The 25,213-nt window shown below is 43.8% G+C and overlaps 1 protein-coding gene across 1 annotated transcript in view; it reads left to right on the forward strand.

The window, feature by feature from the left end:
* Window positions 1-7,658: 7,658 nt before the first annotated feature.
* LOC135520227 (synaptic vesicle glycoprotein 2A-like) overlaps window positions 7,659-25,213 on the forward strand; it is a 71,826-nt gene continuing 54,271 nt past the window's right edge. Inside the window, exon 1 of the mRNA XM_064945626.1 lies at window positions 7,659-7,877. The gene's annotated coding sequence lies outside the window, so the exon portion shown is untranslated. The remainder of the gene's footprint in view (window positions 7,878-25,213) is intronic.

Below are 25,213 nucleotides of genomic sequence, written 5' to 3' on the forward strand. Positions count from 1 at the left end.
GAATGTCTCAGAAGTGCTTGACGAAGGAAGATCCTGTACGGCCAGCTACATCTTGTCCGGCGATATGATGAAAACGTTGCTGAAGTAGTACAGCATCAAACCCACAGACCTGGAGGATGCTGCTGACCGTTCCACCTGGCGGCAGCTCTGCCATAGCGATGTACATAGTTGGGAGGAGGGGAGCAGAACAAAACTGCAAAAATAGCTCAGGAGACATACAACCATGCCCCACCAACACAGACTGCATATGCCCCACCTGCAATAAAGTTTGTGGATCTCGGATTGGATTCTACAGTCACCAAAGAATTCACTGTTAACTTAGAAGTCACCATCGAATACGATGGACAACCGTAATGTAACATACCATCTCTTACCTTCTCCCTATAGACTGTCTCATCGTTGTTGGTGATCAGGCCTAACACCGTTGTGTCTGCACACTTAATGATGGTGTTTGAGTCATGCATGGCCACGCAGTCATGGGTGAACAGGGAGTACAGGAGGGGACTAAGCACACACTGGAGGGGCTTCCGTGTTGAGGGTCAGCGTGGTGGATGTGTTGTTGCCTACACTCACCACCTGGAGGAGGCCTGTCAGGAGGTCCAGGATCCAGTTGCAGAGGGACATGTTCAGTCCCAGGATCCTTAGCTTAGTGATGAGCTTGGAGGGCACTATGGTGTTGAACGCTGAGCTGCAGTCAATGAACAGCTTTCTCACGTAGGTGATCCTTTTGTCGAGGGCAGTGTGGAGTGCAATAGAGATTGCATCATATGTGGATCTGTTGGGCAGTATGCAAACCGGAGCCGGTCCAGGGTTTCTGGGATGATGATGTTAGCCATGACCAGCCTTTCAAAACATTTCATGGCTGCACATGTGAGTGCTACAGGGTAGTAGTCGGTATTGATTTGATTTAGGCAGGTTACCTTTGCATTCCTGCGCACAGGGACTATGGTGGTTTGCTTGAAACATGTATTACAGACTATTACAGTAGTTTGCAAGCCCTGCCACAACCAACGAGCGTCAGAGCTGGTGTAGTAGGATTCGATCTTAGTCCTGTATTAACGCTTTCCCTGTTTGATGGTTCATTGGAGGGTGTAGCGGGATTTCTTATAAGTGCCCAGATTAGTCTCCCGCTCATTGAAAGCAGCAGCTCTAGCCTTTAGCTCAGTGTGGATATTGACTGTAATCCATGGCTTCTGGTTGGGATATGTATGTACGGTCACTGTAGGGAACGACGTCATCGATGCAGTTAATGAAGGCGGTGACGGATGTGGTAGTATACTTCTCAATGCCATTGGATTAATCCCGGAACATATTCCAGTCTGCAGAAGAGTCAGGCCAGAGATCACAATGGAGGGCATGCCATGGACCCCAGACGATGATGTTCTGCAATCATTCAAGTCTTCAAACAGAGTAATACAATTCACAAACTTTATTTTTTTAGCAAAATATATATTTACAATATGATATTGAACACTTTAAAAGTAGCATGGCACTGTACAATTAAGTTAAATTTAAATGCATACTCAGTAAGTATACTCAAAATATAATATTTTTAAAGTAAGGTCCAAATGTCTACTAATAATAATCAGTACACATAAATGTAAAGAACTGTCTGACACAAACATCTAATACTTAGCTCTGGCTTAATCACCCTGTAATATCCATTTACAGTATGTCATGGCACACCAATGGACATTATCTGTAATGTTATGCACTTCCATTAGTTTCACTTCCACCACCATATTACACAAAGAAAAAACACTGAGCCACTATCCATCACACAATACCATATCACAATCTCAGTGTAAGGAAGTGCATTAAAATATTCAAATCAAAACACTAAAGACATAACTGAAAAGTCTAAATGGTTCCTACAGTATTTCATCTGGAGAGGGGACAACATGCATTTGTTTTTTAACCACACCCCTTGATGTACAGTATAAACTGCCTCAGTTTTACCCCCAGCTGCTCCCATGCTCTTTAGCCACCTGCTGCTGCAGGGTACCACATGGCCCAAAGGAGGGGGTACCCAGGTACCCATAAGAGGGGGGGCCCAGGTCCCCTAGCTGGCGGAGGGACTTGCACATGGGGCAGGGGTAATCAGAGAGGCCCTCGATGTCCTCGAAGGCCAGGTTGACGATCTGGTCTGTGCAGGGGTCACAGTAGAGGTGGCCACAGGACAGGCGTTTCAGACGGGCTTCGTAGGAGATGCAGCACTGGCAGTGAGGCAGGTCTGGCCCCAAGGAGAGAGATCCAGTCAGGGAGCTGCTTTCCAGACTACCTGCCTGGCTGGAGCTCAGCTTGCCTGGAGACCTACAGAGGGGATGAGAAGTTTGGGGTTGGACTCTGGGTAAGAGGTGTGTAATGTAACACAGGGAGTCAGGGAGCAGGCACAGAAGGTGAGTTTAATAATAATAAACATGAAGAAAATACAAAACAGGATATGTGTACTGAACGTGACCAAAACCCAATACTGCTGGATGACTGAGGATTACTGAGGGCTATATGAAGGGAAAGTAATCAGGGTGGTGATGAAGTCCAGGTGGGCTTAACAATGGGGAGCAGGTGTGCGCCATGATGGTTGCCAGGTTTACGTAATGTGGGTTGCCAGGACTGGTAGTTAGTAGACCGTTGAGTTCCCGAGGGAGGGAGCAGAAGTAGGCGTGACAAGGTGTTTGCTGAAGTGCAATGGTAAAGACTATACAGTGTGGTACTCTGTGAATCTTTTAAAATGAATTTATCCCAAACAAATGCTGTGGGGCAAAATGGTATGTAATAGGATCATAAGTATAGAAACTATCATTCAGCAATCCTGAATAGAAAACACATATCATACATGCAGATATCATTGCATTTTCAGTACGATATACGCTGTATGATATGTTTTGGTTTAACAAAGGGTTTCCAACAAAGTCAGATGCATTTCTGGCTACATTTGTGGTCATGTAACACATTATTTCATACCTTTCATAATGCGTCTCATGAAGACAATGCTGGAGAATGGAGGTAAACCTTTTTGCTTCACAAACCTTTTGTCGTAACAACTAAAGGATGGATTTTTTCTTCATAGCAAATATACTGTTACACTTCACAAACTCTTATAGAGGGGGGATCAAATGGATGATCCATATGCTATTAATCTAGTCTTAAAACGGAAATGAAATATTACTTACTGTGATATTAACACTTCAGCTCTGACTCCATAATATACCGAACAAAAATATAAAGCGTAACGTGTTGGTCCCATGTTTCATGAGCTGAAATAAAAGATCCCAGAAATATTCCATATGCACAAAACTCATTTCTCTCCAATTCTGGCACAAATGTGTTTAGATCCCTGTTAGTGAGCATTTATCATTTGCCAAGATAATCCATCCACCTGACAGGTGTGGCATAATCAAGGAGCGGATTAAACAGCATGATCATTACACAGGTGCACCTTGTGCCGGGGACAAAAGGCCACTAAAATGTGCAGTTTTGTCACAACTCAATGCCACAGATGTCTCAAGTTGAGGGAGCATGCAATTGGCATGCTTACTGCAGGAATGTCCACCAGAGATGTTTCTAGAGAACTGAATGTTCATTTCTCTACCATAAGCCGCATCCAACGTCGTTTTAGGGAATTTAGCATTACGTCCAACTGGCCTCACAACCACGCCAGTCCAGGACCTCCACATCCGGCTTATTCACCTGCGGGATTGTTTGAGACAAGCCACCCAGAAAGCTGATAAAACTATGGGTTTGCACAACTGAAGACTTTATCCACAAACTGTTAGAAACCTTCTCAGGGAAGCTCATCTACATGCTCACCAGGGTCTTGATCTGACTGCAGTTCGACGTTAGTCGAGTGACTTTAGCGGGCAAATTCGCACCTTTCGATGGCCACTGGAGAAGTGTGTTCTTCACAGATTAATCCCGGTTTCAAGTGTACCGGACAGATGGCAGACAGCGTGTATGGCGTTTGTGGGCGATCGGTTTGCTGATGTCAATGTTGGGAACAGAGTGCCCCATGGTGGCGGTAGGGTTATGGTATGGGCAGGCATAAGCTACGGGACAACAAACGCAATTGCATTTGATCAATGGCAATTTGAATACACAGAGATACCGTGACTAGATCCTGAGGCCCGTTGTCGTACCATTAATCTGCCACCATCCCCTCATGTTTCACCATGATAATGCAAGGGTCTGTACACAATTCTTGGAAGCTGAAGATGTCCCAGTTCTTCCATGGCCTGCATACTCACCAAACATGACACCCATTGAGCATGTGTGGGATGCTCTGGATCGACATGTATGACAGAGTGTTCCAGTTCCCACCAATATCCAGCAACTTCACAGAGCCATTGAAGAGGAGTGGGACAACATTCCACAGACCACAATCAACAGCCTGATCACCTTTATGCGAAGGAGATGTCTTGTGCTGCATGAGGCACTGGAAAATGGATGGTCACACTAGATACTGACTGGTTCTGATCCACGCCCCTACCTTTTTTTAAGGCATCTGTGCACAACAGATGCATATCTGTATTCCCAGTCATGAAATCCATAGATTAGGGCCTAAATATTTTTTAAATTGAATGATATCCTTATATGAACTGTAACTCGGTAAAATCTTTGAAATTGTTGCCTTTACATTTTTGTTCAGTTGTAATATATAATGGCATAAAAAACTGTGGGATATCATACAAACAAATATGGTCATTGGGAAAATTTGATTTTCTCACACTCACCTCTGTGAAGACGCCGAATCCTTAAAACAATCGAAGCTCAGAGCCGCTAAGATTCTCCATAAAAGGTCCATACCATTTCCTCTCATGATAGCGCCAATATTTCATCGACCTGGTTTCTGGGCCACATCCTCTTTGCGTCGGTCTTATTTCATATGTTACAATCTCTGTAGTCCTTAAAACCACCCTATCTAAATATGAAATTTAGGCAAATCCAAAAACCATAACAAAGCAGTATCGTTGTACTAGTTCCAGTCGAGAAAAAATGAATAACGTCACAATGGCGATTTTTCCTCTACCTACAGTAGGTTACATTGAGACCAAGTATACACGGCACGCGAACAGAAACGGAATACGAAGTGGAGCAGCTGGAGTAATCAGGATAGACTAAAAGCGCGCACGACGTAGACTAGATTTGACCAATGCGAAGAAAACGGGACAGTTGATATTGATCTTTACGTTATTTATTATCATACATGGAAAGTCTATAGGCTACACTTGGCGTTTCGGAATATAGCTATTAATTAATTAAATGGTCTGACTCCAAACGCGCATTAGGTTTTTCTCTTTATGGGCCACGTTCATGTGTTCTTGTGGAATATCGGGTCATTAAGATGCGGCGATCGCTACATGAAGGCATAACTTCTCAAGGTAGCCACATGGTGGCAATACATACCTGAGCATTCTTTGACTAAATGTACTGGCCCACCGAGTTTTATTGTCAGCTATGGGCTACAATCAATACGTTTTTAATTATATAGTCAGTCAATCGTTTTAACTTTACGTTTGAAAAAAATAGTTCCAATGCAAGTGTTCTATTATTTGTCTTATATTGTTATCATAAAGTATGAAATTATAAGGCAGGGCAGGAAATGATGATGCCACTATTGTGCTCAGGAAATTGGATCTCTTTGTAATTAAATTAGGTGTTCTTGGTAAACTAGCACTGGCTAGGCTCACTTTTGTTATAGTACAAAGATATGACACAGTCCTATATTCTTCTAAATTAAATGTAATAACAGGCAAATAATAGTCAAATAGCTGCAAATAGCAATGAAGACCATTCTACGGTAGGCCACATGAGATGCTAGCTAGTCTGGGCAGTGTTTACTTTCAGGCACATTTGTTTGTTAAGATTGTAATCTTTTTTGTCAGTTATGTGGGTCTCACACAAGCCAGCCCATCTGCTGACTGGTTTGGGGGCAATTTGTGCAGCTGTGTGGGAGTGTTGATCAGGTCTGTTAGTTTTCTAACAGGTTCCTCTGAGGGTGATGCATGGATAGCTGTTGCTCCTCCCTCCACTGGAGTCTGGACCACCTGTGGAAATGATGTCTAGTTAAGATACAGTACAGCATTATAAGCACCTACTGCAATACAGGATGATCATTTTACTCAGGGTTGTGTGTGGTTGCAGTGATACAGTGATTATAAGGATTATAGTATTATATTAATATGAATTTAGTTTAAGTATTATAGATTGTAATGGAAATGAAATTTTGGTCTCTGTTCATTACAGTATTGTTATCATGCAATTTCATAACATGAATATCATATAGAAACATGTTTTGTTTACTGTAGCAATAGGCAACACAACTTCCCCAAACATCTTTTAATTTGTTTCATTAAAAACAGCATGGCCTCCCTAATGAATTCTAAGATGGTATCACAGCACCCTGAGAGTTCCATTTCCTGACTTCTGTTCTGATTTTAATTGTATGCTTTCCAAGTTGGATCGTGCTACGAGGGAGAAGTCCCTTTGGAACTCTAATGCAGAGCTCTCACATCAATGCTGATTAAATAACAAGGCAGCTTTAATCTGTCGACTTTTGACCCCAACCAATCACATCTCTCACCAACAAACCGTGCTGGAAATGATTGGAAGACAGTGACACGTTGATGGAAATGATTGGAAGACAGTGATGAAGTTGCACTGTACTACTCCCATATGTCAGCCAGGGTGGAGGGAAGAGTGTAAGAGAAGCCATATAGCTATTCTAACATAATGCCAGTCATGCACTGAGCATCCCACTGGGACTGAGTGCAGAGCATCAGAGGTCAGGAGTACTATGGGGTGTCCTGATGTCCTGTTCCCATCATCATCACGGTCATGTGACCGGTTACTTTGACAGCTTCAGTCAATCACTTCTCACTTTATGTGAATGAAAGGGTATAGGCTTATCTAATGTGGAATCAGTGCAGAGATTGGGGAAAATATAGGAGTATAACTGTTGTGGTCAATAGATACCAGCCTGTAGGACCTGTCCAAATGGCAGCTGGCCATCTCTGAAATAGACTGTGGCTGGTGACTATAGTAACGCCTGAAGCTAAAGGCCAGGAACTCATCTGGTCTGATGAGATCAGGGTTTGCAGTTGGCATGGCAATATGTAGGCTTATTAGGGTTAGATGTATGGTGCAGTGTACAGTTTGGTAGTGTATGTTAGTCTATTTTGGTGTTACAACTTATGGTTTGCGCAGACTGTGAATACCCAATGCATTTACAGCAATACCTTTCCCGAAAGATTGTACACCTTTTACTTCTCCCAAATGATTTATCAGTCTTTTACAAACACAGTATCAAACAGTATCATTTTTCATGTCCAATTATAGCCACGAGCTGCAGCACGTGTAGGCAGAGGCATCTCGTGCACAGCTCAATGCACCAACAATTTGGTGAGTATGGCGAGAAAGACGGTCGAATCCATATCAGTTTGGGCAGAAATCTATAGCGTCTATAATATTGCCAAATATGTCTTCAAATGCTCCGGTGGTTTGAATAATTAATGAATGCCACATCACAAACAGCGAACGGTTCCATTGACATTCTAACGTCCACACTGAAGCAAAAGAAGAACACCCTCTCCGAAGAGAATTGTGTACGCGAGACTAGAGGGATGGATGCTCGAGAGGAGGGGGATGCTCGAGAGGAGGGGTGTGCTCCAAGAAGGATGCTGTGTGGTAGGGTAGCGTACGACGTCAGCCTTGTGCACACAACAGGGTTATGTTGTATTCTAAACTGGGTAGGTGACCACAGAACCATTTTCATAGACCGGATTTAACACCTTTTTATTTTTTTTAACACGGTGACAACCTTATTAACAAATAAATACAGTTGAGGTCGACTGGAAAAACGCCAACCTTCTCTACCAAAGGTAAGGTATAAGTATAAGTCTCGGTTACATTTATTTGCCGTAAATTTCGTCATACTCGATGTTTATCAAGAGCATTTAGGGTAGTATTGCAATAATTGTGTTAAATAGCCTAGTCAATAGTTTTCCACGGCTGTCCACGCCGAGCTGCCGGGGTTATTTTGAGCGATAGCAAGAAAGCACAACCGATAGAAAATGACCCCCCACCCCATCCCTAAATAGCCTGTTAGTGAAATAGCCAGAAGAGAAGTCAACGTCTGTGTGTAAAATACAAGTGATATACATCTGTTTCTACAACAAAAACAACATATCTCCAAAGAACGAATAGCATTTCTAAAGCCACCAAATTTGGTCCGGTGGTCTCGTGCGTAATAATGTAAACCTGCATCCCTGCTCCATCCCCGTGCCATCACATTTGAGCCATTATTACTACTGAAAACTGAGGCCTTCTCGATCAAGCATGACATAACCTGGCTAAATATAGGCTACAGTGCATTTACCTATAGTGGTGAAGACTCTTCCATATTTTAGTTTATGGTTAATTGGCGTTGATTTAAATAATGACTCACCTTATCGCCTCGCCCCTTCACCAGTCTGGGCTGCTTGAATTTGATTTGATGATTGGATATATTCACCCTGAACCATAAGGTATAGGCTGCACACACTGTTGAGTATCAGTGAATGTTTTTTTTTTACCATAGGCTATATGTAGCCTGTTTATTATTCTTTTTAAGATAAGCGGCATAACCGGCTGCGTCCTATTCATTACGCGTAGAACGCGATAAATGACCTTGCGCTCTGTGATCTCGAAGATGAACGGAACTTGCTTCGAACTTATTTTTTTCTTTGTCAGTGCAGTGTCGCGTTAGTTCTGCTACAATGACCTTGTCATTTAAAAACATGACACATAGGCCTACACAGTCGATTTTTGAAGGCATCTTCGGGTTGTCCCAGCGTCTAGAATGGATAGGATACGGTTACTGATTGACATGTTGGCCTGATAGAAAGGGCCTTCAGGGAAAAATATTCGATCTGATTGTAAAATAATTTGACAACAATTGACACCTATCTCTTTTACAATAATTTATTCACAACCATTGTTACATTTTGTTTACTAGGCTATAGCCATAGAATGTTGTTACAATGTCCATGTGTTCACACCTTGGATAGGATCAACTACAATATGGCCTTTACCAATATAATGATAGCCAAATAAAATAAAAATGTATAGGCTAACACACTATTTATTAAGATCGAAATGTGATTGGAAGATTGGAAGCTTTGTGATTTACATCAGTTCATAATCTAATTGACTAGGCCTATGGATTGGATTACAGTGCTTGCCAAATAGTGACACAGTAATTACTACCCTCCCTTTCATTTGTTATGCTTGTTGTCAATCAAGTCCTGCTGTAGCTACTTGCAAAGCCTGTTGGTGACTCAGATATATAAATGTATGTTTTTATCTAACCTTGCAGTAATTCCTCTGTCAGTCTCTTGGCTGATTCCCTACTCTTTTGATACTGCAATACTCATTGTAGTGTAACCTTAAGAGATTACATCTGAAAGGTGTGTGTACTGTAGAGTACAGGGTAAAACAGAATACATTGAGAATGACTTGGCAGCTCAGGTTGATGACAGCTACAGTCATGCCCATGATAATACATTCCTCTTCAGTGCATAATCGTCATTGGAGTTTTGATATTACTCCCTCTGTTGTTTGTGCTTGTTCAACAACCCTTTGAAGCCAGACAAGCCATTGCTAAAGTGGTGTTAAAGGCAGTATTCATTAAATACAGTGGCTATTTGGTCTCCTTGAGCTGTGTGTGATGTGGCACAGAAGTACAATCAAGTACATCAAGTACCAGCAAACTGGGGAAGTATTGAGACATCAAGCTCTGGGTGGTTATACTAAGGGAGAGTTGATCTAATCGATACAATAACAATATAATGGAGGTTATCCATTGAAGAGAGAGAGTATGGTGGATATGAGACAGCAGCTCCAGCCTCCACAGTTAGCCAGACGACAGGGAAGGGAGCTGGACAGTATGGTGGTCTTATTTTCTGCCTGCTACTTCTGCTGATTAGGGTGTGCTCTGGGCTGTCCTCAAAGATTAGACTTGTCACAAGTTACAACTTCACTCTGCGGTGGCTGTGAGCACTGGGGCTTACTGCATTAACATAACACATCCTAAGACAGGCTGACATAGCCTGTGGACCAGCAACACAGACATTCAACTCATTCTCATTCACATCCACCAGTATCCAATACATATCGTTGAGATCACTTGATCAGTGCAGGTGTTGCTAAATTTAGACAGTCCACTTCCATCACCGCCTAGCGACCCAGAAACACAGGCCATCGGTCAAATACATACTTACGTGTTTTACATTTCTACTCTCTTATAGATTTACTGTAGAACTGAGAGATAATCAATGCCTTTTTTCTGTCTCTCGACGGAGTTCTCAAAGCACATTACCATCAGTCGTCCACTGACAGCAAATGTGCTTTTAATCTGCCATATGGGGTATCTACCTCAGAGGAACGTAATGTTGTAAACCAAATGGTAAATCGGTAGTAAACCACACAGTGTAGCTGCACAATAGCACAACAAATAGCCCCAGTGCACGCAGTACTAGAGAGCAAACATTGTAGCTGTAAAGTAGCCATTTCAAACGCTTCACATTGGATAATTTCGTCAGAGTCCAACAACAACAAATGGTGTTAATCCAATGCATAACACTGAGCATGGAGAGCTTGCCATATTTTCTACATAATGCAGTGGTGAGGATATCTGCATAGAGAGTACCCCAGTCCCCAGCATCATCATCTTCTCCTCCCATAATCCCTGCAGTATATTCTTGGGTTCTGTTAGAGAAATCACCTTCTCCTCTCTGGTATTTCACTGCAGTGTACAATTTCCTGTTTGTAAGATTCCTTTTCTCCAGCAAGGATGCTTTATACTCCTCTCCAAGCTTTCACAATCCAGCACACATAATCACGGTCTTCTCATATTTCAGTTCAAAGCTTGGCATTATTGTGTTAGCATCTACACCTGCTGCTACATTTGACACAGTAGATTGACAACAACATTGTTGTTATGAGTCATGAAACGACCATGAAAATGGTAAAAACCCTCTACATATCTATTATTTCATACGTAGGCATTACAACTCAGGCATTACAGTAGGTATAATCAAATGCCAATAGCTTCTATAAGAGAATCAGAGCCTCCATTTAAAGGTGGACAGGAGTGGTACAAAGTAGTTCCCCTTGACATGGATACCACCAACATCCAATTCAAGTACTGGACTGTTAAAACCTATGGACCGTTACATCATTGAAGGGTATAACAAGCTCATTGAGTTGTCTCCCTCTGTATATATCACCCATTTCCTTCCCTTGTTACCTCTCAAAACTGACATGAAGAAGCCCTCTCAAATAGTACAATATTTTGTATATTCAACTTTTCTGTAGCAAGGGCAACTGCCATAGATGCTTATAATTCACTTTTTCATTATAGGTACTGCGACTGCATCCACAGCAGTTTTTTCTTTGAATATCCATATAGCAGTGAACTAAAATGGATGCTGGGATGACATGCTGTTTGACATGGTGTTGCTAGCTGCTGTAGTGAGCCCAGGTTGACTATGCACACTGAGAGGTTCCACCCAGGGAAAGATGACAATGATGACGTGACTCATGTTGGGCTGTGCCCTTTCCAGATGGGACCTCTCTCTCTCTTTCTCTGCTGAACCATGCATACTGTCTAGGTGGGTGGAGCTACTGTATGATCCATGAAAGGAGCGTGTTTACGCACATCCAAAAATGGCACTGGAGCTGGACAGAAAAGAACAGCTAAATAAATAGATATTGTCTCCTCTCTGTTTGCTACTCCTGCTGAACCGCCTCTCATCATCCTCTCTCAGGAATACTTCCACCCTGTAATGCCCAACCCAGGAGTGTCCAGCCTGTGCAGTGTTCAGACAGCAGGGACACAATGTAATCAAATAAAGAAATACATTTCCTCTGGGACTCTTTCTAGGTACAGTACCAGTCAAATGTTTGGACACACCTACTCGTTCAAGAGTTTTCTACATTGTAAAATAATAGTGAAGACATCAACACTATGAAAAACACATATGGAATCATGTAGTAACCAAAAAAAAGTGTTTTATATTTTAAATTCTTCAAAGTAGCCACCCTTTGCCTTGATGATGGCTTTGCACACTCTTTGCATCCTCTCAACCAGCTTCATGAGTCTTGAAGGAGTGCTGAGCATTTGTTGGGTGCTTTTCCTTCACTCTGCGGTCCAATTCATCCCAAACTATCTCAATTGGGTTGAGGTTGGGTGATTGTGGAGGCCAGGTTATCTGATGCAGCACTCCATCACTCTCCTTCTTAGTAAAATAGCCCTTACACAGCCTGGAGGTGTATTTTAGGTCATTGTTGAAAAACAAATGATAGTCCCACTAAGCGCAAACCAGATGGGATGACGTATTGTTGCAGAATGCTGTGGTAGCCATGCTGGTTAACTGTGCCTTGAATTCTAAATAAGCACCCCCACACCTCCTCCTCCATGCTTCACGGTGGGAATCACACATGCGGAGATCATCTGTTTCTTAAAGATAAGGCGATTGTATCCAAAAATCTCAAAATTGGACTCATCAGACCAAAGGACAGATTTCCACTGGTCTAATGTCCATTGCTCGTATTTTTTGGCCGAAGCAAGTCTCTTCTTCTTATTGGTGTCCTTTAGTAGTGATTTCTTTGCAGCAATTCGACCATGAAGGCCTGATTCACGCAGTCTCCTCTGAACAGTTGATGTTGAGATGTGTCTATTACTTGAACTTTGTGAAGCATTTATTTGGGCTGCAATCTGAGGTGCAGTTAACTCTAGTGAACATATCTGCAGCAGAGGTAACTCTGGGTCTTCCTTTCCTGTGGCAGTCCTGATGAGGGCCTGTTTCATCATAGTGCTTGATGGTTTTTGCAACTATACTTGAATAAACTTTAAAAGTTCTTGAAATGTTCCGGATTGACTGACCTTCATGTCATAAAGGATCGGACCCTTTTTTTTCAATTTTCAACTAAAATGACATACCCAAATCTAACTGCCTGTAGCTCAGGACCTGAAGCAAGGATATGCATATTCTTGATTCCATTTGAAAGTAAACACTTTGAAGTTTGTGGAAATGTCAAATTAATGTAGGACAATTTAACACATTCGATCTGGTAAAAGATAATACAAATAAAATAACATGTTTTAAAAATTTTTTTTAATCATCTTTGAAATTCAAGAGAAAGGCCTAAATGTAATATTCTAGGTTAGGCACAATTTAGATTTTGGCCTCTTGATGGCAGCAGTGTATGTGCAAAATTTTAGACTGATTCAATGAACCTTTGCATTTCTGTTCAAAATGTTGTGTCAAGACTGCCCAAATGTGCCTAATTGGTTTATTAATACATTTTCAAGTTCATAACTGTGCACTCTCCTCAAGCAATAGCATGGTATTCTTTCACTGTAACAACTACTGTAAATTGGACAGTGCAGTTAGATTAACAAGAATTTAACGTTACACAATACATGTATGTTTTGTTCAATCAAGTTCATATTTATATCCAAAAACCTCAGTTTACATTGGCGCAATGTTCAGAAATGCCTCCAAAACATCCAGAGAAATTGCATAGAGCCACATCAAATAACAGAAATACTCATCATAAACTTTGATGAAAGATACATGTTTTACATAGAATTAAAGATAAACTTGTTCTTAATTTAACCGCTGTGTCAGATTTCAAAAAAGCTTTACGGCAAAAGCACAATATTCAATAATCGGAGAACATCGTTCAGCAACAAATGCAAGCCATACAGTTACCCGCCAAGTTGTGGAGTCAACAAAAGTCATAAATAGTATTATAAATCTTCACTTACTTTTGCTGATCTTCGTCGGAATACACTCACAGGACTCCCACTTCCACAAGAAATGTTCGTTTTTCTCGATTACATCCATATTTATGTCCAAATACCTCCGTTTTGTTTGTGCGTTTAGTTCACTATTCCAAAGGCACAATGCGCGAGCACAAAATCCAGATGAAAAGTCAAAATAGTTCCATGCAGTTTATAGAAACATGTCAAACAATGTTTACAATCAATACTTAGGGTCTTTTTATAATAAATCTTCAATAATATTCCAACCGGACAATAGCATATTCATTACAGAGGAAAAAGAAGGAACAGCGTGGCGCGCCCGCGTGACCGCGCAGTAAACAACTGATTGGCCACAGCCTAGTCCACTTGTTGAAACAGCTCTTATTTGACCCCGTTCCACAATAGAAGCCTCAAACAACTTTCTAAAGACTGTTGACATCTGCTGGAAGCCTTGGGAAGTGCAATCTGGCCCCATAGACACAGCATATTGGACAGACAATCACTTAAATTAAACTACAAACCTCAGATTTCCCACTTCCTGGTTGGATTTGTCTCAGGTTTTCGCCTGCCATATGAGTTCTGTTATACTCACATACATCATTCAAACTGTTTTAGAAACTTCAGTGTTTTATATCCAATACTACTAATAATATGCATATATTAGCATCTGGGACAGAGTAGCAGGCAGTTTACTCTGGGCACCTTATTCATCCAAGCTACTCAATACTGCCCCTCTGTCACCAAGAAGTTAAGCTTTCTGCCCATATCAGATATGACTTTGTCCTGGGAAATTTTCTTGTTACTTACAACCTCACGCTAATCACATTATCCTATGTTAGCTCAACCGTCCCGTGGGTGAGAACACCGATCCTGTAGAGGTTAAAGTAATGATGAACTGTCATTTCTCTTTGATTATTTGAGCTGTACTTGCCATAATATGGACTTGGTCTTTTACCAAATAGGGCTATCTTCTGTATACCACCCCTACCTTGTCACAACACAACTGATTGTCTCAAATGCATTAGGAAGGAAAGACATTTCACAAACTAACTTTTAAGCACACCTATTAATTGAAATGCATTCCAGGTGACTACCTCATGAAGCTGGTTGAGAGAATGACAAGCGTGTGCAAAGCTGTCATCAAGGCAAATGGTGGCTCATTTGAAGCATCTCAAATCTCAAATATATTTGGATTTGTTTAACACTTTTTTTGGTTACTACATGATTCTATATGTGTTATTTCATAGTTTTGATGTCTTCACTATTACTCCACAATGTAGAAAATAGAAAAAAATAAAGAAAACCCTTGAATGAGTAGGTGTGTCCAAACCTTTGACGGGTATTGTATATTGCCCCATCGTTGTAGACTACTGTAAGCTGAATACATTTGACCAATGTCCTGTTGGTGGGAGTTTATCACCTCACGCGCCTATACATCATCACTTAGGGATGACTTGGCTGCTGCACCTCTGTCCTTGTGCCCAGACAACCAGGCATGAATAATGCATGGGTGTTTCGATCGGTCCAGGCCACCCCTGGACGCTCAGATCAGAGCAGTCAATAACTGATGGATGTTTTGACCAGCCCAGGCCACCCCTGGATGCTAAAACCAGAGCAGCAGATATCTGAATAATGGGAGAGAAAAAAGGAACTGAGTCATAACTTAGCTGTCTAAGTAGATCATATTTCAAAAGTTACTGTAAAAACCTCACCTCACCCTTTCCTATTTTCCACAACTTTCTTTTTCAAAATGATACTCTTTTCTCTCCTTTCTTTGCAGTTTGTGGTAGATTGACATTAAATAAAATGGTGTGTGAGTGCGTGCGAGCTTGTGTGCATGTCCTCAGGGGAGTCCCAAGGCTCTCTACCTTAGTCTGCCTTGCCTCAACAGAGCACTCAATTGTCTTCCTAGACTTATTCCTTGAGGGCAATTCAATGACTTTATTACCTGTCTAGTCTATCATGTTGAGTATTCTCCAAACTGCAACTCATGCAACTTTCGCTTCGAGTTAGATGAAGTGAAATGGTACTGGTTTAACCTCTGGTCTTTCAAAGAGGCACCTCATCTGCTCCAAGGGGAACCAATTTAAACACATTTACTAACAAGCTTTCTGGTATTGAGGAAATTATAGAAATCAAAAAAGACACTCACAAGAATGTGAATTTGATCTCTCGCTCGGTGTGTACACTGGAAATGAGTAATACCTATCAAAGTGTTATTTGCTCCCTGTTGAACAGAAACATACTCCCAATCAAATAGACTTGACTAGATACACATCCTCCCCAGTGTGTATGTGTTTCACCATGGTGGACAGGATGGAACCAGCATAGGTGTTTGTTGACTGGACCCTGTGGGGATCAATTCAAACAGACCAGACGTGTGCCAGCAGTGAGTGGGCCGCACTGACACGGCCCAGCATGCATTGCTCTGCACACATGACATTGAGGCAAGCCAAGGTTTTGTTAGCAAAACCACAAGTGGGAGTATGGTGTGAAAATATGGCTCAACCAGAAACGTGATACATTGGATACTGTTTGAGGTATATTTAAGCACGAGCGGGTGTGGTATATGGCCAATATACAACGGCTAAAGGCTGTTCTTAAGAACGATGCAACGCGGAGTGCCTGGACACAGCCCTTAGCCATGGTATATTGGCCATAACCCACAAACCCCTGAGGTGCCTTATTGTTATAATAAACTGGTTATTAACGTAATTAGAGCAGTAAAAATAAATGTTTTGTCATACCCATGGTATACAGTCTGATATACCATGGCTGTCAGTCAATAAGCATTCAGGGCTTGAACCACCCAGTTTATAATTACATATGCTGTAGGCCTACCCAGGTAATGAAGAAACAGGGATTGTCAGAGTCGTGTGTATAGTTGGCAGGGAAGTCAGGCGCAGGAGAACCAAACTGAGTGTAATGGAGTGTTTAATAACAAATAAACAAAACATACTCCAAACACTAAATGTAACAATAAACAAAGTGGGTACGAGGACCCTGTCACGCACCAATACAAAAACAACACAACACTGAATAACAAACCATCTCTGACAAAGACATGAGAGGAAACTGAGGGTTAAATACACAACAGGTAATGAATGGGATTGAAACCAGGTGTGTAGGAAAACAAGACAAAAAGCAATGGAAAATGAAAAATGGATCAATGATGGCTAGAAGACCGGTGACGCCGACCGCCGAGCACCGCCCGAACAAGGAGAGGCTTCGACTTCGGTAGAAGTCTTGACAGGGATGAAGATATACTGCAGTTACTTATAAAGGATATTGATGGTTTTCCCCATAACTAATCATGGCCATGCGTCTTATCTCCTCACCATGTAAATCTGAAGCCCATTGCTATTAATGTGGACCATAACACTTCAAATCATATATGCGGAAATTCCCAGCAACTGAATTCACATTTGACTGTGTGTTTATTAATAGTAAGAAAACTCTTCTGGACATCAGCAGGCAATTACTGGCATTTTCCACTGTATTTCAGTTGGGTTTATCAGGCATGAATGCACTGGAGCTACAGTTTAACTGAGCTGCTTTAGCTACACTTCTGATGAATATTGCAAGGCTGCTGATGACCAAGCCACTCTCTCTCTGCAGTATTCTACTGTAACTTGGTGTTGATGAGGTTTTCCATTAAATGTTCTATTATGTTACCTCTTAGTCAGCTTCAATGTCTGCGTTTACACAGGCAGGCCAATTCTGATCTATTTTTTATTATGTTGTTCTGCAAGTTTCATTCAATTCTTTCGGAAGCTCTAGATAATATGCTGTAACATTGTTATTAAAAAAAAAAATGTTAACCTTTATTTAACAAGGCAAGTCAGTTAAGAACACATTCTTATTTACAATGACGGCCTAGGAACAGTGGGTTTACTGCCTTGTTCAGGGGCAGAACGACAGATTTTTACCTTGTCAGCTCGGGGATTCGTCTTAGCAATCTTTCGGTTACTGGTTTAGCAAGTCTTCTCACCAGAATAGCATAGCTTAAGGGAAGATATGTGATCATACCAACCAACAGCTGTCCTTCTTAATCCACAGCTGGAGAGGACAGATCCTTTTGCCTTGATGAAAGCAGTATTTTGAACCAATGTAAGAATAAGTGGCTTTTCAAATGCACATTATTGTTATATTGGGCTCTGAAAAAGATCTGATGTGAAAAGATCAGATGTGATTGGTCAAAAGACCAAATATTAGAAAAAAAAATATCAGAATTGGGCTGAACTGGGATATGCTTAACACCCTGGCAGTCCTAGAATCTAAGATAGATGCAATCTCACACAAATTATCAAGGAACCCACCAGGTACAACCCTAAACCCGTAAACATGTGCACCCTCATAGATATTATCCTGACCAACTTGCCCTCCAAATACACCTCTGCTGTTTTCAATCAGGATCTCAGCGATCACTGCCTCATTGCCTGCATCTGCTATGGGTCCGCGGTAAAACGACCACCCCTCATCACTGTCAAACGTTCCCTAAAACACTTCTACGAGCAGGCCTTTCTAATCGACCTGGCCCGGTTATCCTGGAAGGATATTGACCTCATCCCATCAGTTGATGATGCCTGGTCGTTCTTTAAAAGTCATTTCCTCACCATCTTAAATAAGCATGCCCCTTTCAAAAAACATTAGAACTAAGAACAGATATAGCCCTTGGTTCACTCCAGACCTGACTTCCGTCAACCAGCACAAAAACATCCTGTGGCTTTCTGCACTAGCATCGAAAAGTCCCTGCGATATGCAACTTGTCAGGGAAGTCAGGAACCAATACACCCAGTCAGTCAGGAAAGCAAAGACTAGCTTTTTCAAACAGAAATTTGCATCCTGTAGCTCTAACTCCAAAAAGTTTTGGGACACTGTAAAGTCCATGGAGAATAAGAGCACCTCCTCCCAGCTGCCCACTCCACTGAGGCTAGGTAACACTGTAACCACCAATAAATCCACGATAATCAGGAAACATCTGGCCCTTCTTTGGACACTGTGTTAACTAACCTCCAAACGATCGCTGCAGCTGTACATAGCCCATCTGTAAATAGCCCACCCAATCTACCTACCTCATCCCCATATTGTTTTTATTTACTTTTCTGCTCTTTTGCACACCAGTATTTCTACTTGCACATCATCATCTGCTCATCTATCACTCCAGTGTTAGTTTGCTAAATTGTAATTACTCCGCTACTATGGCCATATTTATTGCCTTACCTCCTCACGCCATTTGCACACACTGTATACAGACTTATTTTTTTTTTACTATTGTGTTATTGAATGTACACTTGTTTGTTCCATGTGTAACTCTGTGTTGTTGTTTGTGTCGCACTGCTTTGCTTTATCTTGGCCAGGTCGCATTTGTAAATGAGAACTTGTTCTCAACTGGCCTATCTGGTTAAATAAAGTTGAAATAAAAATACACCAAAAAAATGTGATTTAGAGTGATGACAGTGGAGCACATACCACACGGGGGAGTTATTACAGATATCTGCATTTGGAGGATGTGGCAGAGGGCCAACATGGAGGTGTTGGGGAGAGATAATGTGTGTGTGTGTGATTAGAAGTGGAGGTATATGCATCCCTAGAGAGATGTAACACAATGCTAAAGCCCTACTGTTTGTACCCTGTCACCAAAACCCCATAGATCAACACATCTATAGAGAGCCAATCTCATTCACTCTTCTGTCCTCAAATAATACTTTACTGTAAACTCCGTCCGGAGCATTATTGATAATCTTCCTGATTAGCTAGTTCACGTAAGCACTCGCCAGACTATTGTATTGGACAGCCAACCAAAACTATATTGTTGAGGCAAACTATGCTCTCGTGGAAGTACATTTAGTTGTCCAACCCCATACAGTATCTGTAGAATTCCATCATACCACAGTTTAGTCGAGAGGATATGATTTGAGTGGGAGATTAGGCCTCCTGTCAAAACAGTGCACTATCTATCTGTTTGGTGTTTTTAGTCTTACTGTCATCCATCTTCTTACTCCATTACTGGCTGACTTCTCCCCGGCAACCCTGTCTCCTGCTAAACGTTTAGAAAGCCTCCACTGAATAAAATGTCACTCCTTTATCACATGCATTTCTCTCTTTGGTGGGTATATACCCCACTTTGTCAAATGGAGATCTGTTTGAAGTGGATTTAAATGACCGATTTATATGCACATTCACCTAGCTTATCCAAGTGTAGCCAAAGGCTAAATTGACGTGTCCTTATTCAGCACAGTTGTGGATCTTTGTGGTTTTCTGTGGAAGGGTTTTCTTGCTGGTAGGAGATATGACAGCAGTTAGCTGTTATGAACTTGAGTGAAGACCCAAAAGCGGTTTTAACAGAAAACAGAGTTCTTTAATGAAAATACAGGAATGGCATAAATCCTCTTCCAACGTTGTCAGGGGAACAAAAAGAACGTTAGTATAGTGCAGGATGCTTCAGCCAGGCAGACTCCGACAGGACAGGACAAGGTGGAAGCAAACGAGACGACAGCTTGCTTCTGGCATCAAAAAACACAAACAAGAATCAGACACTGAAAGTAGCAGGAACAGAGAAAGAAATAGAGACCTAATCAGAGGGGGAAGAGAGAACAGGTGTGAAGAGTGAAAGAGCTAGTTAGGGCAGATGTAGAACAGCTGAGGAATGAGAGACAGAGAAGGTAACCTAAAAAGACCAGCAGAGAGAGAGAATCAAGAGAAAGGACAGGAACAGACATAACAAGACATGACAGTACCCCCCACTCACCGAGCGCTCCTGGCGCACTCGAGGAGGAAACCTGGCGGCAACGGAGGAAATCATCGATCAGCGAACGGTCCAGCACGTCCCGAGAGGGAACCCAACTCCTCTCCTCAGGACCGTACCCCTCCCAATCCACTAGGTACTGATGACCACGGCCCTGGAGGGCGCATGTCCAAAATCTTACGAACCCTGTAGATGGGTGCGCCCTCGACAAGGATGGGGGGGGGAGGGACGAGCGGGGGCGCAAGAACGGGCTTAACACAGGAGACATGGAAGACCGGGTGAACGCGACGAAGATAGCTGGAGAAGAAGTCGCACTGCGACAGGATTAATGACCTGGGAAATACGGAACGGACCAATGAACCGCGGGGCCAACTTGCGAGAAGCTGTCTTAAGGGGAAGGTTCTGAGTGGAGAGCCATACTCTCTGACCGCAACAATATCTAGGACTCTTGGTCCTACGCTTATTAGCGGCCCTCACAGTCTGCGCCCTATTACGGCAAAGTGCCGACCTGACCCCTTCCAGGTGCGTCGCAACGCTGGACAAAAGCCTGAGCGGAGGGGACGCAGGACTCGGCGAGCTGAGATGAGAACAGTGGAGGCTGGTACCCGAGGCTACACTGAAAAGGGGATAGACCGGTAGCAGACGAGGGAAGCGAGTTGTGGGCGACTCTGCCCAGGGAGCTGTTCTGACCAAGACGCAGGGTTACGAAAAGAAAGACTGCGTAAAATGCGACCAACAGTCTGATTGGCCCGTTCGGGGCTTGACCGTTAGACTGGGGATGAAAGCCGGACGAGAGACTGACGGAAGCCCCAATCAAACGGCAAAACTCCCTCCAAAATTGAGACGTGAACTGCGGACCTCTGTCGGAAACGACGTCAGACGGAAGGCCATGAATTCGGAAAACATTCTCAATAATGATCTGAGCCGTCTCCTTAGCAGAAGGGAGCTTATCGAGAGGAATGAAATGAGCCGCCTTAGAGAATCTATCGACAACCGTAAGAATAACTGTCTTCCCGCTGATGAAGGCAGTCCGGTGATAAAATCTAAAGCGATGTGAGACCACGGTCGAGAGGGAATGGGAAGCGGTCTGAGACGGCCGGGCAGGAGGAGAGTTCCCAGATTTAGTCTGCGCAGACCGAACAAGCGGCGACAAATCGACGCGCGTCACGTTCCGAGTGGGCCACCAGAAACGCTGGCGAATGGAAGCGAGCGTGACTTCCCGAACGCCGGGTGGCCGGCTAACTTGGCAGAGTGGGCCCACTGAAGAACGGCCGGACGAGTAGGAACGGGAACGAACAGAAGGTTCCTAGGACAAGCTCGCGGCGACGGAGTGTGAGCGAGTGCTTGCTTTACCTGCCTCTCAATTCCCCAGACAGTCAACTCCGACAACACGCCCCTCAGGGAGAATCCCATCGGGGTCGGTGGAGACCTCAGAAGAACTGAAGAGACGAGATAAAGCATCAGGTTTGGTGTTTTTTGAGCCCGGACGATAAGAAATAACAAACTCGAAACGAGCGAAAAACAGAGCCCAACGAGCCTGACGCGCATTAAGTCGTTTGGCTGAACGGATGTACTCAAGGTTCCTATGGTCAGTCCAAACGACAAAAGGAACGGTCGCCCCCTCCAACCACTGTCGCCATTCGCCTAGGGCTAAGCGGATGGCGAGCAGTTCGCGATTACCAACATCATAGTTACGTTCTGACGGCGATAAGCGATGAGAGAAAAACGCGCAAGGATGGACCTTGCCGTCAGAGAGAGAGCGCTGAGAAAGAATGGCTCCTACGCCCACCTCTGACGCGTCAACCTCAACAACAAACTGTCTAGAGATGTCAGGTGTAACAAGAATAGGTGCGGATGTAAAACGATTCTTAAGAAGATCAAAAGCTCCCTGGGCGGAAACGGACCACTTAAAGCACGTCTTAACAGAAGTAAGGGCTGTGAGAGGAGCTGCCACCTGACCGAAATTACGGATGAAACGACGGTAGAAATTAGCGAAGCCCAGAAAGCGCTGCAGCTCGACGCGTGACTTAGGAACGGGCCAATCAATGACAGCCTGGACCTTAGCGGGATCCATCTTAATGCCCTCAGCGGAAATAACGGAACCGAGAAAAGGGACAGAGGTGGCATGAAAAGTGCACTTCTCAGCCTTCACATAAAGACAGTTCTCCAAAAGGCGCTGAGGACGCGTCGCACGTGCTGAACATGAATCGAGAGAGACGGTGAAAAAATCAGGATATCGTCCATGTAAACGAAAACAAAAATGTTCAGCATGTCTCTCAGGACGTCGTTAACTAGTGCCTGAAAGACAGCTGGAGCGTTAACGAGGCCGAAAGGAAGAACCCGGTATTCAAAGTGCCCTAACGGAGTGTTAAACGCCGTCTTCCACTCGTCCCCTCCCTGATGCGCACGAGATGGTAGGCGTTACGAAGGTCCAATTTGGTGAAAAACCTGGCTCCCTGCAGGATCTCGAAGGCTGAAGACATAAGAGGAAGCGGATAACGATTCTTAACTGTTATGTCATTCAGCCCTCGATAATCCACGCATGGGCGCAGGGACCCGTCCTTCTTCTGAACAAAAAATCCCCGCTCCGGCGGGGGAGGAGGAGGAGACTATGGTACCGGCCGAGCGAAACCGACAAATAATCCTCGAGAGCCTTACGTTCGGGAGCCGACAGAGAATATAATCTACCCCGGGGGGAGTAGTTCCCGGAAGGAGATCAATACTACAGTCATACGACCGGTGTGGAGGGAGAGAAGTGGCCTTGGAACGACTGAACACCGTGCGCAGATCGTGATACTCCTCCGGCACCCCTGTCAAATCGCCAGGCTCCTCCTGTGAAGAAGAGACAGAGGAAACAGGAGGGATAGCAGACATTAAACAGGTTACATGACAAGAAACATTCCAGGATAGGATAGTATTACTAGACCAATTAATAGAAGGGTTATGGCGCACTAGCCAGGGATGACCCAAAACAACAGGTGTGAAAGGTGAACGAAAAATTAAAAAAGAAATGGTTTCGCTATGATTACCAGAGACAGTGAGGGTTAAAGGCAGCGTCTCACGCTGAATCTTGGAGAGAGAACTACCATCTAAAGCGAACAAGGCCCTGGGCTCCCCTAACTGTCTGAGAGGAATATCATGTTCCCGAGCCCAGGTCTCGTCCATAAAACAGCCCTCCGCCCCAGAGTCTATCAAGGCACTGCAGGAAGCAGATGAACCGGGCCAGCGGAGATGGACCGGAAAGGTAGTGCGTGATCCAGAAGGAGAGGCCTGAGTAGTTGCGCTCACCAGTAGCCCTCCTCTTACTGATGAGCTCTGGCTTTTACTGGACATGAGGTGACAAAATGACCAGCGGAGCCGCAGTAGAGACAGAGGCGATTGGTGATTCTCCGTTCCTCTCCTGGCCGAGATGCGAATACCCCCAGCTGCATAGGCTCAGCATCCGAGCCGGCGGAGGAGGGTGGCAGTGAAGCGGCAGGTGGCAGTGATGTGGAGAGGGAAGCAACGAAGAACGTGAGCTCCTTTCCACGAGCTCGGCGACGAAGATCAAACCGTCGCTCTATGCGAATAGCGAGAGCTATTAAGGAGTCCAGACTGGAAGGAACCTCCCGGGAGAGGATCTCATCCTTAACCTCGACGTGGAGACCCTCCAGAAAACGAGCGAGCAAAGCCGGCTCGTTCCAGTCACTAGAGGCAGCGAGAGTGCGAAACTCAATAGAATAATCCGTTATGGATCTATTCCCCTGACATAGGGAAGACAGGGCCCTGGAAGCCTCCTCACCAAAAACAGAACGGTCAAAAACCCGTATCATCTCCTCCTTAAAGTTCTGATACTGGTTAATACACTCAGCCCTCGCCTCCCAGACTGCCGTGCCCCACTCACGCGCCCGTCCGGTAAGGGGAGAGAAATGACGTAGGCGGGCGTGGCTGCGCTCCTGGAGTAGGTGTTGGGCTGGAGAGAGAACACCACATCACACTGAGTGAGGAATGAGCGGCACTCAGTGGGCTCCCCAGAGTAACACGGCGGGTTGTTGATCCTGGGCTCCGGAGACTCGGAAACCCTGGAAGTGGGCGGTGGATCGAGGTGGAGTTGGTGAACCTGTCTTGTGAGGTCGGAGACTTGGACAGCCAGGGTCTCAACGGCATGTTGAGCAGCAGACAATTCCTCCTCGTGTCTGCCTAGCATCGCTCCCTGGATCTCGACGGCGGAGTGAAAAGGGTCCGGAGCCGCTGGGTCCATTCCTGGTCTGATTCTTCTGTTATGAACTTGAGTGAAGACCCAAAAGCGGTTTTAACAGAAAACAGAGTTCTTTAATGAAAATACAGGAATGGCATAAATCCTCTTCCAACGTTGTCAGGGGAACAAAAAGAACGTTAGTATAGTGCAGGATGCTTCAGCCAGGCAGACTCCGACAGGACAGGACAAGGTGGAAGCAAACGAGACGACAGCTTGCTTCTGGCATCAAAAAACACAAACAAGAATCAGACACTGAAAGTAGCAGGAACAGAGAAAGAAATAGAGACCTAATCAGAGGGGGAAGAGAGAACAGGTGTGAAGAGTGAAAGAGCTAGTTAGGGCAGATGTAGAACAGCTGAGGAATGAGAGACAGAGAAGGTAACCTAAAAAGACCAGCAGAGAGAGAGAATCAAGAGAAAGG

The sequence above is a fragment of the Oncorhynchus masou genome, chromosome 29 (genome assembly GCF_036934945.1).
Source record: "Oncorhynchus masou masou isolate Uvic2021 chromosome 29, UVic_Omas_1.1, whole genome shotgun sequence".
In the NCBI taxonomy this organism is placed as follows: Eukaryota; Metazoa; Chordata; class Actinopteri; order Salmoniformes; family Salmonidae; genus Oncorhynchus; species Oncorhynchus masou.